Source organism: Spermophilus citellus, assembly GCF_964194105.1.
Source record: "Spermophilus citellus genome assembly, chromosome: 1".
NCBI lineage: Eukaryota > Metazoa > Chordata > Mammalia > Rodentia > Sciuridae > Spermophilus > Spermophilus citellus.
Window position 1 is genome coordinate 206,473,097 of NC_138182.1, and position 16,372 is coordinate 206,489,468.

The window sequence follows — 16,372 nt, forward strand, 5'->3', positions numbered from 1 at the left end:
TAGAAGACAATTACTATGTATGAAATCCAGCTACCCTGATACAAATACGCAGCAAGAATCCCACCCTACCTATTCAAAGTGACAGAATTGTCACGTGAAGTACTAAGTCACCAGATGTGAGACAAGACTCTTCACTCTTGGCACAGCCATCATCTGAGGACAGGGGAATGAGGACCTCAGCCTAGAGCTCAAACTAAGATGATATACCTAGGGCCTTATCTTAATTGGTTTGGGTTGCTGTAACAAAACTGATAGGGTGGGTGCTTAATCAACAAACATTTATTTCTCACAGTTCTGGAGGCAGGGAAGTTCAAATTCAAAGTGCAGATGGAGTTGATATTAGGAGTGCCTGCTTCCTGGTAAAAGAGAGCTGTCTCCTCATTGCATCTTCACATGGCAAAGGAGAGAGAGAGAGGGAAAGAGAGAGGGAGGAGAGAGGCAAATGTAAGGGTCCGGCGAAACGTCGGAAAAAGAGACCATGAGACTAGCTCCATGCAATGGCAAGGGGGATTTATTGGATCCATTCCAGCGCGCTGGGACTCCGTGCTCACTCAAGAAGGGAGAGCGGCCCAGAGCCCAGAGCGGAGGTCAAGCAGAGCTTAAGTACACTTTTTGGAGAGGGTGGGGGGCTTTGCATACATCAGAACAAATCATCATGAGGCGCGGGAAAACTGAACAACAACTCTGATACATGATTAGTCCATTCATTGGCGGGAACAGGCTGGGCAGGGGTGATTGGTCACTTCTAAACTGGGTACACATTCAAACTGATTGGTTCGGGTCCTGTGACGAACTGCACAGGGCCCTAGGCTGAATGGCCAGTAGGGCGTTGTCTTAACTATCTCAGGAATCTGGGTGTAACAGAGGAATTTAATAGTACCTAATCTTTTACATTTCAATTCAAGGTTTCCAGCTTAGAAACTTTACCCTTTCACACATATGGCCTTTCTTATTGGGATATTAATCCTACTCCCCAAACTTAATCCTTCCCACATGCCTCACCTCTAAATACAATCATATTCAGAATTAGGTTTTGACATATGGATTGGGGGGTGACACAAATATTCAATACATAACAGGTCCTGAGTAAGCAACTGTAGCCTGCTCACTGTTGTTTGAGTACCTGGCCATGAGTAGAGGCGAGTTCACTGGCCCTAGGGGCAGCTTAAAGATCAACTAGCTCATCAGGGCACAGTGGAGCACACCTGTAATCCCAGTGGCTGAGGCAGGAGGATCACCAGTTCAAAGCCAGCCTCAGAAACTTAGCAAGACCCTGAAAAACCAGCCTCTACCTCAGAGCAAAGCCTGTCCAAGGAAGGGACACGACCTTAGTCCTTGGAAAAACCCACAGAGCACTCCTAAGCACATTCTCACCCTGCTAAGTTGTTTATCTACAAATAACAGGAGAGATCTGCTGCGCCAGGTGTCCCTGACTCAGTCAGGCCAGGTGGGGATCCATAGCAGCCCCCTAGCAGCCACCAATCAGCATGAGACAGGGAAATACCTGGGATGCCAGTGGTTTATGGTGGTTGATAACAAGTTGGGAAACCATGTAGTTCAGCACTACACCCCTCTTGGCTCATGCAATCAGTTCAAACGAATACCCCTTTTGTACTGACCAATCACCCCTACCCAACTTGTTCCCGCCAGTGTATGTGCTAATCATGTTTTAGAGTTGTTATTTGATTTTCCCGCGGTGTGTGATGATTTGCTATGATGTATGGGTGTGTGATGATTTGCTATGATGATGTGAAGTCCCTGCCCTCTCCAAAGAATGTATAAAACTACTGCAAACCCTGGGCTCGGGCCTCTCAGCGTCACCAGTTGCTGTGTGTGCGCGCGGAGGACCGAGCTAGCTCACAATAAACACCTCTTTGCTGCTCACATCGATCTTGGGTCTCTGGTGGTCTTTGGGGGTCCCGAATTTGAGCATCACAACCCTGCCTCTAAATAAAATATAAAAAAAAGGGGGTGGGGATATGACTCAGTGGTTAAGTGCCCCTGGGTTCAATCCGAGATACAAAAACAAAACAAAACTGCTGAGGGCCACTGCCAAGTAGATATGACGCATCGATATTTCCTTGCCAGCGTACCCCATGTTAAATGGACTTGCCTTGGAAATTTGTTGACCTTGCATGTGTGTTTGAGAAAGGTGACCCTGCTCAACGACCAGGGAGGATCCAGGATTAGGGTGTGTCCTGCAGTTTGAGGAAGTATCCCGCTCCTTGGGTTAAGGGCGTTCCCAGTTTAAGACCTTGGATTTTAGGGAAGTTCGATGTTGAGGATTATTGCTGCTGGAAATAGGGCGTTCCTGCTACCTGAGCTCCCGTTGAGCTCTCGTGAGATTCAGAGAGCATTTTTGGGAAAAAAGCCTCGTGGAGTAGGTGAATTGTGTGGCAGCTCAACTGGGATTGCCCCAGAATGTGTGTGGAGGCCGGTGTGAGTTCGGGAATAAAGAATTGCTGTTTGAATCTACAAAGCTGTGTGGTGGCTCGTGATTCTGTGCCCAGCCAAGACTGCGGCACAAAACAAACAAACAAACAAACAAACAAAAAACCCAAGGATCAACTAGCTCAACTTTCTTAATTTACTCTATGGAAACAAAGTCACAGAGAATTTGAATGACTTGACTAACATCCTAGGACCAATATTTACTTGGGCAAGATTTCAGACTGCCTGGTACAAAAAGCAGTGTACTCACACTACATTTTTTTATTTTAATTATACTTTTACATTGATTATAATATTGTATATATCTACACACACACACACACATATATATACATATATATTTCCCATGTCAAATATGATGGTTTTGAAGTATAGATACTTTATAGAATGACTAAAAATAGGTACTAAAATATGCATTACCTCACATAATTATTATTATGTTAGAATAGTTTATATCTACTCTTAGCAGTTTTCATTAACTAAATATATTAGCTATCATTAACAGTATATATTATACTTACCAATATTGCAAAAGTCCAATATCAATTCAATGAAAAGACTAAATTACTAAGAAGTTTCTTTCAGTAATTCTCATATTTTAAAAAGTTTTTAAAAAGTCAACATTAGATCCACCAAGATCTTCACCTTTGTGCACACAACCTTATTGGCTATACTCAATTTCAAAATCTACTTATTACTAATTTAACTTTTTATGTGGGTTTATTTCACAGATAAGCATGCTAATTGTTCTAATAATGTAGAAATTATGTCTTTGCACACTATATAAATTTGATAAAGTATGGTACAAAGCACATAGTATTCCTAGAAAGACTTATTTAATGGAAATTAGTAAGCTATTAATATAATAAAACACAGTGTATCAGGTGGTATTGAATGGGGAAGAACTGCTTCATTTGTTTAAAGCTGATCTCCAGAGGCAGCCAGCCATGTGCAACCAGAGATGATGTGTTCCACTGTGTGACACCGGCTGGAGCTCTGCGGATACATATAGTACTGTGATGTGAGGCAGTGGGGACCTCTGTGCAGACAGACTAAAATTACTTCCACATTACAGTGAACACAAAGGAAGAAAACCTTATTAAACACAGATTAAGTTCATTATTATATAAATCCTTCCTTGGAAAATGAAGTTAATCCTATGTACCAAAATATTAAAAATAACACTGATATTACAGTACAGAGAGCTAATACCTTCCTCATTATCTTGGTTCACCTCTGTCATATTAATGAGGCAAGCATGTAATAGCTGTGGGTAGTGCCTATAAATAAGAAGCTCGGCCAGCTAGATCTGGAGTCAGATTCCACTGTGTAGTTAGCTACACCATCTTTCCCGCAAAATCTTTTCAGACTGATCTTCACTCAAAAGGCCTGCAGTGCAAGCTAATCTGGGGTTTCGTGTTGCAAAGGTCTCGGATGGCAAACATTATGTTTGTGTTCTTCAGTAATTATATTTGACTGAAAACACATTTGCAACTGGCTCTGCAGTCAGAGTGGGAAGTCCCAAGGGCCAGAGTCAACACCTCTGTGAGGCCATTCAATTCTCACAGGGTTGGAAAGTCGCTTGGATTTATGCTCTTTTGCCTGTTTACAATTCAGTGATTTTTTTTTTCATGGATACAACAGAATATTTTCTAACTTTACTGATGTTATGTGTTTGGGCTTTTATTAAATGACTCTTTTTTTCCTAGTAGGGAGTTTTGTATGAATGTTTTATATCAAAATCTGCCCACTAAAATTTAGGACAGATTCAAACCTGGGTCAATTCCCAGAGAAAGTTTAAAATTGGAACAGTATAATTCTAATACCATTTAGCCATTACCTCTATCACTTATGCAGAAAAAACAGTTTTATTGATATTTTATATAACTAGAGAAGACAAATGAGAAATTAAAAACAATCTGTAGACAGAGAAAGAGAACCAAAAGAAAAAAGAAGAAGAAGAAAATAAGGCAGAGAATTGATGAACAAGGGCTACAAAACCAAGATGCTCTTAGAATTTAACTATGCTCATTTTCTCCTTTGCAGCTGCCTCATTACTGCCAAAGATTTTCTCTACCTGATTTTCCCCATAAAGTATAATTGGTAAAAGAACAAAATAGGAGGACCTGGACAGATGAGGCCAATTTTTTTTCTTCCCTAATTCAGCCTCAGTGTTCTAACAGCTGGGCTTATACACATCAATCAAACTAAAAATGACTTCTTGAACACTTATTTATTTTCAGACTTGGGGTGGAAAGCAGCTTGCTAGGGACCAGTTATTGATATTGAACTCAACAAATGTTGAAACAGAAGGCAGATTTCAAATGACTTTATTAATGTTATCTCTTTATCCATAAACTGATTTAGATGCAAAAGTAAAGTCTCATTACTATGATTTGTTAGCTGTTTGTTGCTGTGGCCAGAATACCTGACAAGCACAAGTTAGAGGAAGAAATCTTTGTTTGGGGCTCACAGCTTCAGATGTTCAGCCTGTGGGTCTGCCAATTCCATTGCTTAGGGCTCCAGGTGAAGCAGACATGGCAGAGAGCACAGTGGAGGAAAACTGATCAGATCATGGGAGCCAGGAAGCATAAAGAAAGAGAAAAAGGGCCCAGGGAAAAGATACAATTTTCAAAAGCATACCCCCAGTGACCTACTTCCTCCAGCCATGTTCTACCTGCCTCTGGTTACCAACCAGATGTCCATTCAAATTAATCCATCTATGGCTAAATCCATTAATGATTTTAGATTAAATGATGTCCTCTGTCTTTGATATTTGTTTGGAGGGAAGCTGTCTTCAAGAACCTCATCAACAGATCTAGCTATCTTCCAGGTCACAAGCAAAGAATGCAGGACCTTTATTTCCTTTCATGGACTAATTACTGCATAGCATTATTACACATTTTCCTACCAGTGGTTTACAAAAATTTTATATAAACGAGATCAAGAAAAGTAGGCAATAGAAAGACCTTGGGTATGCATATTCAGTAATAATGCACACACAAAAAAGTGGCCTTTCCTACCTACCTGCCTTCCTCTATTTAGCTATTCTCAGCACATAAATATTTTTGATTAACCTTCAAGGACTATCATAAACTTCTAATTATAAAAACCAGAAATAATCTCTTCATCTTTTGAATTATTACAACACACAGTGTATAATTATCATTTCCAAACCTTTAAAAATTTCTTTTAAAATTTCTTATATTTCAAACAATATACCAAAAACTATTTAAAAGAAATTAAAATTTCAGAAGAAAATCTAATCCAGAACAAAGCAGTCAATAAATGTATGTTATAAAGAGAGAACTCCTTTCTGGGAAATATATTACAACATATATAACAAATTATCACTGTGTATTTTTTTTAATTTAAAAGTTCCTAAGTAGTTGAGTCATCTAATATAAAACTATGCAAAGATATGGAAAATTAGTTTGCCAGAAAAAAAAATTCATGTAGAAAATGAAATATGTGAATTTACTTATTTTTATTTCTTCAGAAAGGACGTAACTCAAAATAACTTATTGCTTTCACTTATCATATAGATAAAAATTTAAAGTTAATAATGTCCCATGTAAGTGATATGCTTTGGTGTTTCAGAGCAGAGCTGTACTATTTCAGTCCTGGAGCTGGACTGAGTGAGCTTATTATACTCTGGCTCCATTACTTGTTAACCACATGACTGAGGCTAAATGATATAGCCAGTCTACCATGCCTTAGTTCCATATCTATAAAATACGGGTAGTGCTGGGGGTGTGTTGGTGCATGCCCATAATCCCAGGGACTAGAGAGCCTGAGAGAGGAAAATCACAAGTTGGAAGGCAGCCTCAGCAACTTAATGAGGACTTAAGCAACTTGGTGAGAAACTGTCTCAAAATAAATAATATAAAGGATTAGGGTAGCTCATAGGGTCACTGTGAAGATTAAATGAGGTAATATATATTAAATACAGCACATAGTAAGTACCTGGCATAAAGCACTCTGGAAGATTAGCTATTACTGTTTATTTCGGGGGAAAATTGATGCAACATAGATATAAAACAATTTAGCAATATTTGTCAAAACTGTAAATGCTAACACCTTTATTTCACAATTAAACATATAAATTTACTATTTTGATTTGATAGAACAAAAATTATATATACTATATATATAGAGTATGTATATATATATATATATATATATATATAGAGAGAGAGAGAGAGAGAGAGAGAGAGAGAATATATATATATATACCAATTACAGTTTTCTTACTATACAACATAAATCAAGTATTATAATAAACAAAATGGGAAAAAAGCTTTATTAAATAAGTTAAGAAATGTTAATATAAGGGAATATTATGTTGCAGAACAAAGCTTTCAAAAAATGTCATGCAACTGTCATGTGGAAGAATCAGTGTAGGACATGATGTGTTCTTGGTCTCTGTGTAAATGAAAGCACATTTATATTTGGTGATATGTGCCTATTTTTTAAAATATTTTTAGTTGTAGATGGACACAATACCTGTTGTTTTATCCATTTATTTTTATATGATGCTGAGGATTGAACCCAGTACCTCACACAGGCTAGGCAAGCACTCTACCGCTGAGCTACAACCCCAGCCCATTTGTGCCTATTTTTAATCCAGAAAAATAAATAGAAAATTAACTCTGGTTACCTCTGTAGATAAAGATTAAAGAGGTGATAGATATATTTTTCATCCTTTTATCCCTTTTTTAATGTTTTAACTTTTAACATTAGGAATAGTTTTGTACCCTAATTTTCAGAGATTATCTGGTAGATGAGATTACAGACTACTTCTTTTATTCTTCAGAGTTTTCTATATCAAAACTGTATTTTGAAGCAAATAGAAAACCACCTGAAGAACTTAAATCATAAATTTAAAAAATGTGTTCTCTGAGAGTATCACATTTATTATTTTCTCTTAGAAACATAATCCAGCCTCTTCAGGTTAAATTTTCATAAATTAAAAATATATTATGTGATGTCATGTAAAAAGTAGTATATGAAATTTCATGTACACTCCTATTACAACTAAAATAAATATCCATTTTAAGAAATAACAGAGGAATATATGTAAAGAAAAAGTGTTACTTACATTGGCACAATATTATTTTCTTTAATAATGTTACTGTGAAAATATGAAAAATGATGCCTAAGAGTTCATATGATTTTATTAGTATATCTAAATTTATTTTATTTTTTTATTTGTTTTAATTAGTTACACATGACAGTACAATGACCTTGACTAAATTTAAACCAATTCCCAATTAGAAATCAATGAGAAGAATGAAGCTGCTTTATGATCCCAAAAATTGGAATCAGGGGCTGGGTGCAGTGCCACATGTCTTAATCCCAGAGGCTTGGGAGGTATAGACTGGAGGATCACAAGTTCAAAGCCAGCCTCAGCAATATAGCGGGGTACTAAGCAACTCTGTGAGAGCCTGACTCTGATAAAATACAAAATAGGGCTAGGAATGTAGGTCGCTGGTGGAGTGTGCCTGAGTTCAATCTCTGGTACCACCCCTCCACCAAAAATTGGAATCAGACATTATTTTATGATGGATAGAATCTTATGCTTAGCATTTATTAAGTTTACACCAAACATTTGTGGTTTAAAAGAAACTTTGAATTATCTTCATGGAATTCTTGTATTTCATGAGATAAACTTTGAAAATATTTAGATTACACTCCTCAGATAGACATTTAGTCAATTTTCGGAACATCTGAATGTTCAGTTCTCCCACTGGCCCAGGAGCTCCATGAAGAAGACCACACACACTATCCAAACCTCTTTAGAGCCGTAATCATGTTTGAATGTTGCCTTTTCATTTTCTGGAAGTGATGTGACCAAGAGTAGTTGTTTAATGTCTCCTAATATTTCAGCCTAAAATGAAAATGGAATGTCAGATATTAAACATTTCTAACAAGGACTTTTAAAGAATTAAGCAATATAGCGGCAAAAAAGCCATTAGACCCAAATAAAGTGTATACTCACAAAATATCAAAATGTTTTACTTTTAAATATGCTGACATTGTCCCCAAATCATACTCAATGTATTAAACATAATAGGTATTTAATTTATATTTGCCACATGATAGAATTAGGGGATTCTGGAGAACTTGTATCTCTTCCCTGCTCAAGGAGCATACAGAATCATCTGAAGTCAAATGCAAACAATAAGCTAATTCTTCAGAAAAATCTTATTTTGATAATTGCTCACCAAAGTGATAATATGGTTGAAATTAGAATGAGGAAGAGAAGATAAACTTTTTGCAAACTTGAAAAGAAATCAGGAAACTCTAATTCAGTGTAATAGCTGGCAATGTAAAGTTGGGTATTAAGAACAAATTATCATGCAAGTCATGAAACGAAAAGTGTATTTTGTTTTCCTTCTTGAAAGAAATTGGTCCAGGATCTGATGCTGCTGTTGACATTAGATTCCCCAGACTCTGACAAAAACAATGCTGAATGGGGTGGTAAAGAACCTGTAGATACAAGGAGTGTCAGTGTGAGGGCCACAAGGACCTTCGCAGTAATCCTGCATTCCATACTTACTAAAGTTGAAGTTATTGAATCAGAAGCACTGGACACATGATGTCATCTATGCCCTGCATACTTTTCTTTTATTGTTATCTTCTCAAAAAGTTCTCGGCTTTTGGTATTTTATATAGCAATGAAGGAAGTAAAAGAACACTAATGAATTTATACCAAAGAAAGAAAGAAAAAAGAAAAAGAAATGCAGATCACAAAACAGATACATGTGATTACAGTAGAAGAAATCCTTAAGTTATGAATGCCGAGTAAATCAAAGCCTCCTATTCTCTCTTTCTTGAATTATGGAAACACAAGCACCATTTTTTCCTGAAAGGAGCTCAGCAGGGGCCAACCCAACTCCATAAAGATGTGAAGCCAAACTCCTCCTCAGAGCCCAGAAGTGTTCTTCAATAAATTTGACAGAGCCGCAGAAGTGGTTAGTTCAAACACTTGTTTCAAGAAGAAAATTGTTAAGGGAATTTTTAAAAGAGTGACTTTTAGGGAATATTGTAGAATTTGTTTTCACAGCTATGAACATGAAAAAACCAAGCAGGATCCCCACGTAATATCTTTAGAGTCTTGGAAAGAGAATACCAAATGAGTTATATTTCTTGCCTCAAGAGTGTCACTAGTCTTCTAAGTTGCTTCATTCACATAATTATGGGGATTGTTGAGTTAGCAGCTGTGAGCTAAAATTGAAGAAGACAAAAAGAAAAAAAATAGTCAAAACTTACTACATGGGCAAATTATAACAATGAAAACTTCCCAATATACTAAACAGAAAAAAAATAGGAAAAAAAAAGATCTAGAGATACAGAAAAACCAGCATCCAATTAAAGAAAATCTGGAAGTAGACTTTTGTTCCTTCCGTACAACATAAGTACATTTTTGGAGAGATGAACTTTGAAAAGTTTCAATTAAAAGAGTGCCTAAAACGTAAAATTTCATTATTAAACTAGCCTATCAATAAAGAAAAGTTAGTTATTAAATTTAATTAATGTAAGAAAAGCTTTAAGTAACAATAACAAATACTTAACAATACTTCCCAGGGATTCTTGGATATAAGCCCAATATCAACATCTCCCTCTCATATAGTAAAAAGTGTTCTTTTTAAAAATAATTAGGTAAACTGCTTTTTGTTAGACAAAGTTGTGGCATCAGAGAGTTCCTGGTTGATTTTTTTTTCTTTTGGAAGATTTTTTTCAAACTAGGGTTACTATATTATGTTATATTAAGATTAACTTGTTGAGAATTTAAAAATATGTGCTTGGTATTGCCAAGACCCAAGCAATAGATACACAATGTCCAAATTTTTGGAATTTTAGACATGCTCCCTTGCTTTCAGGAGATTACAGTAGAGCAGCAAACCTGTTATGTAAATGATAAGTACAGTGAACTCTCCTGTCAGAGGGGGCCCAAGGGACACTGATATCTACCAAGTAGAGAACAGCTAAATATATCTGTCTCTTAACTTCACTCAGTTCAGGTTTCCCCAATTATAAAATGAGGTTAGATTGCATCAATGTTATAATCTTTGGTTATTCTAATGTCAAATACTTTTTGGCTAAGTATTCCCCACTTTACATAAAATTAGCCCAAATCCTACATTATGTAACATTAGATGTGTCCTTTTGAGGACCAGTTTTTCAAAGTTTTAATCAGAAGCCTGGTATTACCTTCTTTAAAGTTAGTATTCCATGCACTTGCTATATGCCTTCCTTTATTATAGTAGGCTCCTGTAGACAAGATCACAAGCACGTTCTCCATCCTGAAGCTAATAAGTTCATTTGGCTCATACCATATATCAACCTTTTATTGTTAGACAACTGACTTACATAAGTATGCCACTAGTGTTGTAAAAATGACCTTGTTGGAAAGGGTAGATGTGGTAGTGTGATTCTCTAATTATTATTGGCAAAAACATTCTAAACCATTTGTTTACCTCTAGGCACATGGGAAGTTCTCTTTAGATTGCATTTATGTTTGTTCTTTCATTGTATATGAAAATGGTACAAGAAAAACCTTTGGTGCACATAATTCTCATGACTTCACTTACTGTAGAAATTTTCTATCAGAAATTATATTAAATCAAGAAATTCCATGTGTCTCCTATGAACACTAAAAGTAGTTTTATGAACTACAAAGAACATTCATAGTTTAGGCAAAAATCTCTTTCTTCATTTTTCTCTCCTGAAATGTTCATTTATTCTATACATACTTGTTGCTAAAAGCATACATGATGTGTGTCTGGGGATACAGCAATGAGTAAAAGGTGTGTGGGCTGTCCTAGAGCTTTCAGACTAGTCCAATATTCCTGCTTCCCATCATCAGTCTTCTATCTCTGTATAATAAGGTCTATGTTCTCTGTTTCAATCTTTAAGATATGCCTGCTCTCTCAAAGTTGTCATTAATCATTATGTTCAATTACTGCCTTGGCCTGAAGGAAACTGGTCCCTCCTTACAGAGACTGCAGAAAAAGTTATTTGATATTATTGTCAGGAGGATAATACATAAACTTTGTTTCAAGCAATATCATTGAGTTAGTAAGGCTAAACTGTTCTGAGGCTACAAGCAAAAGGAAATTAGCAAAAAATAATAGAAAAGATAATCTGAATTTTCAGGAATTTCAGGAAATCTTCAAATGCTAAAAGCTAAGCAGACTTCACTGCTGCCAAAGGAAACCTGCCATTCATTCAGAAAGAGAAGAGCTCTCAATACTACTTGTCAGTGATCTGAGACTGGGACTCATGTTCATAGCCATCATCTAAGAACTGCTCAGGCCAGAAAAGAAATTTCATAATGCAGTACCAAAGAAACATTTTCTTTCTAGAAAATCATGTAGAATTTGAAAGATAATATTACAAATATGTAATATTAGAAGTTATAATTTCTTTGTGTATCATGTGTCAAACCCAGAGGCTTATCCATGCTCAATGAACACTTTACTACTGAGCTACATCCCCAGCCCCAAAGTTGTCATTCTTAAAAATATATATATATATATATATATATATATATATATATATATACACACACACACACATATATATATGTATATATATACACACACACATATACATATATGTTTAAGAAACTCAAATGATTAACTATCCTTTTCATAATTTTGATCTTTGTTTCATAAAAAATATTGCAGACATAGACAATTATTTTTGCTTCTCTTTCTTTTTTTTGACAGTTGATCATGATTGTATTTTTATGAGGGTTAAAGGCACATAATGGCTCATGCAAATTATTAAGCTTACTCTTATTTTTTTCTGTTGTAACCAGTATTTTTTTTTCAAAGAAGTCAAGAAATTTCATAATGCAAACACATTAATGTAATTAGTTTTGCAAAAGTCTTCATGATTTTTCTCACATGTTCAAATATTTAAAGATAGATAATAGCACCATATCTACTCTCTTATAGTGTTTTTTTCCCTAACATTTTATTGAAAGCAATTCAGTAACTTCATGGTCTTCCAAAGAATCATTTGGAATCTATGCATTTGTGTATTGTTTGTTTACGCATATATATATATATATCCTGCTTATAAATGGTTTGCTATTTATACCTTCTTCTAACATATAGCTTAGATTTTTGTCTTTTGGTGAACAATTATCTTTAGATTAATTTTGAGCACACCACACCACTGTTAGTCCAAAACGTGTGTGTGTGTGTGTGTGTGTGTGTGTGTGTGTTACTCTTTGGTTACCTCATAAATGGTTAAAAATTTATCTACTTATGTTCTTTCCTTGTTATTTCATACAAAGTCATGATTGAAAATATGGCATTTTAGATAAAATAAAAAAGAAATGCAAGATAGTGAAATATTTGGCAGATTTTTTTAAAGTCTACCTCATAAAAAAGAAATCTCCACTCTGTTGATAAATCCAGATAGTGTTATTAAACTTATTAAACTCAATCTCAAATTTATTAAGAAAGAACAGCATTAGAACACTTGAAAAGAATCTATATAGTGAGCTCATATATCAGAAGACAGAACTGTCATTCTGAAGATTAAGCAGGAAAGTATAATTTTAAAACAAAAAATATAGGAAACCTTCAAATATTCTTTCCTGTAAAAATCTCATCATATTCTGCATAAGTGCCTGTGCTGACTAGGCCAATGGGCTCCTACTCCTTTCATTCTAGTGAATTAAAGGAGAAGAAACACCTATGAACGAATAAATCTTAGCTATCATACAAAATGTATTAATTAGCATCATTTATTTCTAAAAGTGCCATGTAAATTTACTAGAATCAATCTCATAATTAATCGAATTAAATGATTACATTTTTAGATCTTCAAATTATAAGATCTAAATATATTCCTTTGTGTTCTAAAATACTTCTGAAAATGGAACACTCAAGTCCATGGGTACAGGAAAAAGTACTTTTTGTTTAGTCTTTCTTTCCTATTTGGCATTTTCAGATTTTTTTCCCCAAAAGCCCTATATTTGCTGGTAACTCCTTATCTCCTATAAATGTATCACAGAGGACTTTATAGGCATTCACCACCATGTATCATTTCAAAAGAGGTACATCTAGAGAAGTTTTACATGTGGTCACATATTCACTTTCCAATACAACTCTATGGGCAAGTATCCTTTCCTATTGTCAAATTCATGGGCATATGATTCTTATCAGAATTTCTTGGATTTGTGAAAACTTTCTTCCATTTGGTTTAATAAAAATAATCTTTGTTGATATTTTAAAATTTTGGCATTAATGGTATAATGGTTTTGAAAAAAATTAATTTGAGTATTTTTAATACTCAAAAAATAGGTAAGATTTGAACTTCTTCTGTATTTCATCTGTGTTACATACTTAGAATGCAAAGAAAACTAAGCTGTGTCTCTGGGCATTAATACATTGAGGGCAAGGGAAACATGACACAAATAATAACAAGGTCATGCCTTTAGTGCCACAATGGAAATCCACTGAATGAAGAAAGCATCGATTCTTCCTGTGAGGACACACATCCCATTATATTCTCTCTAAATGAGTTATTTTTATGATAAGAAATAAACAAATCCATAAACCACTGGCTGCATTAATGAATAGAATAAAGAAAGTCCCAAAATAAACAAAATCAGGAATAAAAAAAAGATAAACTATCTATAGACAAATGTAAAAATTAGGAAGTGTTTTTAGCTGTTTGCTGCTAAATTTTAAAAGACACACATACACACACACACACACACACACACACAAACAACATGAGGCCTGGTGCATGTTTTCTTTAGGAAAATGCTAGAGTCCCACTTCAGTGACTTAACTATTCAACAAGTATAAATAAATATCTTAAAGATTGAGAAGCAGGCAACTCATTTCACAAATGAAAATGTCTAAATCTTCTGGGACAAAGAATTCAGATGCTACATTTTGTTCCTGATCATACAGCACAAATGAAGTTTTTATATTTATTGTTTTAAAAATCATTCAATCATTTGGTACCCAAATCTGGTAAAGATCATGGTAAACATGCCTATATACACACCAAACTCACATCTGTCTCTTAATTTAAATTTGAAATAAAGTATGAACCAAAATACACTAGAAATAAAAATATAATGTTTTGATATAATTCATCAAAAGAATATGTCAAAGTACTAACACCAAATGATTATTTTAATATATACTAAAAAGATATTGGATAAAATACAATAGTGATTCCTAATTAAAGAAACAAATAAAAACCCTTTAAAAAATAGAAAAAGATGTAGATTTGCCACTTTTGCCCATAAATATAGCATAGTTTGAATCCTCCCTAAACTCTGGACTTTAAGTTGAGAAGATGAACTCGAATCTGTAGGTAAGAAAAAACTACAAATGAAATAAACATGTTCTTTTTAATTTGCAAGTGAGAAGATTCAAGGATGAGCTTGATTTAATAGAAGAGAGGATCCTTAAGGTCAAATGACAGAAGACGCAAAGGAATAACACTAGGGCAGGTTTTTTATCTGGCAGGATTGCAGAATGCTTTACTACAAGACACACTGGAAGGTAGGGTTGGGATTTATAACAGTGTGCTAATGGAACTCTTAGAAATCCAAGCCCCTACACCATCCCAACAAGGCACAGACAGACACACTACTCCTACTTTTGCAACATAGCAGATGTTTATTTCTTATGAAAATTGGAGCAGAGACACTCTGGACTCCAGACAAAGTGAAGACGGGTGTTGAGACACTAATTCCAAAAGAGCAAACTAAGTAAAACAGCATAATTTTGGTAATTCCATATATAAGGAAAATATCTAGAAAATTTGTTTTTCATAAGAACTAAATGTGTATCAGAGAGAAAATGTACAGATATTGACATTTGGAGTCCCCCCCGCAAAAAAAGGCTGCTCCCCACTCATGTGTCAAACGAATAAACCTTTACTTTGACAGGAGTCCAGCCTTCACCCACAGAGTCCCAATCATCTTTTAGTACTTCTTGTTAGATAAGGACTTAGACAAAGGTTGTTGAGCATTACAAAGTTTAAAATTCTGAGAGAGTGGAAAAATGAGACAGAAATTAAAACAGAGACCTACTCCTATGAGGAACAGAAAAATCCCTTAATAGAACTATATCATCATATGATCATTATTATAATTTGAATATGTCCTCCAGAAAGTGTGTGTTAGAAGCTTAATTCCCAGTGTAACAGTGTGGGGAGGTTGGGCCTCATGACAGGTGATGAGGTCAGGATGACCTCCTTTTATGAGGTTAGTGCCATTATCCAGGCAGTGGGTTTCTTGTGAAAAGACAAGCTTGGTTGGCTTTTACTTTCTTTCCTGTCCTCCCTTTATTGTTTTACCATGCAATGATACAGCAAGAAGGCCCTCACTTGGTGCCAGAGTCTTGATAATTGTTTTCCCAGCCTCCAGAACTCTAATTTGTATTAAATTAGAACACATAATTGAAAGTAAAATAGAATTGAAGGTTCTCATTAAAATATAGACTTCATCGCAGACTTTCCAGGCTATGGTGTTCTGTCATAGCAGCACTACAAAATGGACTAATACAATTAGTTCTTATGTAACAACATTTGGGATGCAACCAGTATAGGATAAATTTTCGATATCATAAAGTAAGAACAAAATGCTCTGGAACAGAAAATTTACCTAATATAGTAGGTCTTTTTGAAGTTAGAAATTATATCAGCTGATATATTGACAATTTAGTAGATTAATTTAGAAAGCTTAAAGCATAAAATATTTACAAAAATATATATAATAAAAGATTAGGAAACTACAGGATAAATTCGGTAAGTTCAATGTGCAACAATTATTATTTCTAAATAGTCAGAATAGAGAAAACTGAGACAGAAAAATTTCAAAATATAGGAAAAATTCCTCAAACTCAAATATACTAGTTTTCAGTCTATTATG